Source organism: Corvus brachyrhynchos, unplaced genomic scaffold (assembly GCF_000691975.1).
Source record: "Corvus brachyrhynchos isolate BGI_N302 unplaced genomic scaffold, ASM69197v1 scaffold305, whole genome shotgun sequence".
Taxonomy (NCBI): domain Eukaryota; kingdom Metazoa; phylum Chordata; class Aves; order Passeriformes; family Corvidae; genus Corvus; species Corvus brachyrhynchos.
In genome coordinates this window covers 1,379,006-1,382,129 of record NW_008239284.1, presented here as the reverse complement: position 1 = coordinate 1,382,129, position 3,124 = coordinate 1,379,006, and the positions used below count along the sequence as shown (strand labels likewise).

The following is a 3,124-nucleotide window of genomic DNA, read 5'->3' as shown; positions in this document are numbered from 1 at the left end:
AGGGACATGCTCCTAAATCCGTCCTGACCTCCTGCCCAGGGGATTTCTCTGAAACAACAACAAAAAATGATGGATTTGAGCCTGGTCCTGCTCCCATCAGTTTCACCCCAGATATTCCCACCCGCCCCAGATCCCTGAGGACTCAGAAAACAAAAAGGAACAGTATTAAATGTAGTTTGTAGAGCAAAGTCATGTTCCTGCTTCCTGTATCTCTCTGGATCATGAGGATTTTTAACCTCTGTTGGCTCAGAAGAGCCTGAAGATTGTAACTGGGATTTCTCTCTTCCTACCCAGCATGGAAAGCACCACTAAAATTCAAACTACAGGATCTTAAACATTGAGATGAGAGCAAAAAAACCAGCCTGGTTCCCCTTCCATGGTCATCAAGGGTCAACTTCCCTGGAATTTTTTAACCAAAATAAAGTCAAATCACAGCAGGGTAAGCACAGAGCTCTGATGGCAATGCCAGCACCTCAGAAATCCAGGGAAAACCACACTGAGAGCAGTCACAGCCTCCTCTGCCCAACTTCATGGAATGCCTCAGGTCTGCCTCTGCTCTCCCAGGGTGATGCTGGAAGGAGTCAGGATTAAAATAATGGAAGCAGCTTTGGAAGAGGAAATTATAGAGATTTATCCACCCTGAATACCATCTGCATAAACAGCTCCTCGCTCTGCCCTTGCTGGCATTTGCTCCAACTGAACTCATTTGCAAACTGTTTTGTGTCCCCTTCAGGAGAAAAAAAAAAAAAAAAAAAGATGGGAAATTGATTTTAAAAAATCGTTACCGTATAAGTTTCTCCTTTTTTTTTTTCCCCCTTTGCAAATATTTGCAAGTCTATAACCAGGCCTGAATAAAAGAGCTGCTGAGCAATTACACAAAGTCAATATTTCCAGTAGATTTCTCAAAGGTTTGGGAGCTTGTTGCAAATCAAGGGTGTTTGGTTTAATCCTGGCCTACAGCTCAGCCCTGGGCACCTGTCCTGTCACCCTGGTGGGGTGGGAAAACAGCAAAGTGCCCATGGATTGGGACAAACTCAGTTTAATTGGGAAAGAAAAAGCCACGGAGTCATTCCACATTTCCCATCCCAGCTTTTGCCATCGCCAGGGCAGCAGAGCTCCCTCACGTGGAGCAGGACTGGGACAGCCCAACGTTGTCACTCTGAGTGTCTGGAATATCCCTTGGCTGTCCCAACTGTGTGTCCCCAAATCCTCGTGCCCCCCCAGCTTTCCCCCTGGACTCTGTGGGGTCACCACTCAGCAAGAACAAAACATCCCTGAGTGCTTCCAGCACAAATCCCTGTTTGCCACGCAAATCCCCCAGCAGCTCCTGTGGAGAAAATTAACTCTTCCCATCCCACTGCAGCACAAATGTTATCCTCCAAATACGAGTTTTAAAAGGAGTAAGACCCCAATAAAAAAAAAAACAAAACCTTTAAGGTTCTCCTTTCACCCCCCAGGTATATTCAAGTTATTTCTTCCTTTGAGGGCTCTCCAGCAGCCTTAAAATCAAAGGCTGCTGATTTTTCTCTCTCTGCCCCTAAAGCACCAGGTGCAGGTTTTAAAGCCTCTTTCAGATCTGGGGCTTCTGCTCCATTCTCCCAGGTGCCTCTGGAATTCTGCTGGATTTGCCATCCTGAAGGAGCAGCAGAACGCAGCCATTCCTAACTCAGAACGAGCTCAGTCCTCAGCAGGTGTTTGCTTTAGAATATTTTTAATATTTCTTCTTCCACGCAGATATTGCGGATCACTCCAGAAATTGATTAATTTTTTGCCTGATATTTAAAATTCCAGCTCACACTGGCTCAAACTCTCACCCCCGTTTCACAGGGGTCACAGATAAAGCTCTTGCCCATAAGGACAACCCTGGTTTATGTTCCCTTTCTGTTTTCTAGATCTCTAAATTTTAATTTAAACCAATTTTTCATGTGGTAAAACCCATTTTTGGTGCCACCCATCATTAACATTGAATTTGCTTTAATACATTTAATACATTAATACAATTAAAGCCTTTTCCACAGGGCAGCAGCAGGAGAGGGATTTATGGATGTTCAGCTCTTGGTTTGGCCACTCCCTTCAGTCCAGGATTTCTGGGCATTCCCCAAGAATTTTATAAAAATTTCTATAAAATTCACACATCTCTCGCACGTGTTTTTATCCTGCTTTTCCAGGGATCACTGGCACTGCACAGAGATGAGAAAACACTTCCCGCTTAAGGAGATTTAGGAAAATAAATCATCAGTTGTGGTGGTTTTACACTCCAGATTAATGAGGATGAAGGCAGGAGCTGCTTTCTGTCACCTGAGACATTTTGGATGAGCAGCAGAGAGATTTTAGAAGCAAATTTAGGGGGCAATTGTAGATTCCACTCTGAATTAGTGAACAGGAAGAAAAACCTGTCAATATATTGAAGAAAACCTAAAGGTTAGGGAACCCAATGGATTCAGCAGAGTTCTCAGGAATCACTAAAAATTGGGTTGGCAGAGTGTGAGTCAGTGCAAGGCCAGAACAGGAGGAGCAAGAGAGGGGCCTGGGAGCAGATTTTTTTATAGATTGGAAGCAGAGGTGGTGATTCTTTGGTTGTTTTCCCCCAAAAATGAGTCACTCCTAAGCACTGGTGAGCTCTGTAACAGCCACAGGATGATCGAGCTGCACTTCAATACAGTCCCAGCTCTGGTAACTTCCCTTGCAGGTCACAAAGCCCAGAAATGGCCAAAATGCCACATTAAAAAATCCCAGATTAGCATCCAGAAGTGGGGAGAGTTGAAATGTTCCGGTCCTGAGGCTGGAAAGTTTTCTGTCTGCCCTAAACAGAGGCACTTCCAATTGCTCCTGGTTTTCCCAATTACATTCAGCACTGATCTCAATGAATTTTACAGCAGAAATGTCAGGAAATTCTCCTGGGACCAACTGAACTCCTGAGTAACTTCCTTGTATGTCCAGGCCAATTTTGGGGTTTGCATGATTGTATTAACTCAGGGAAACCACTCATTCTCCAGCTACGTGTCTAATCGAATTTTACCTTTTTCCCCTTCTTTTGAATGATTTTGGGGGGGATCATAAATAAAATTAAAACAAGAAAAAAAAAAAAAACAAACCCCAAAAGAGTTTCTGGAGAAGGTTTTTA

The 3,124-nt window shown here is 43.9% G+C and overlaps 1 protein-coding gene across 1 annotated transcript in view; it reads right to left on the bottom strand.

Annotated features, from left to right (window-relative positions):
* CACNA1B (calcium voltage-gated channel subunit alpha1 B) overlaps positions 1–3,124 on the bottom strand; it is a 261,991-nt gene that overhangs the window by 84,655 nt on the left and 174,212 nt on the right. The window lies entirely within an intron of this gene.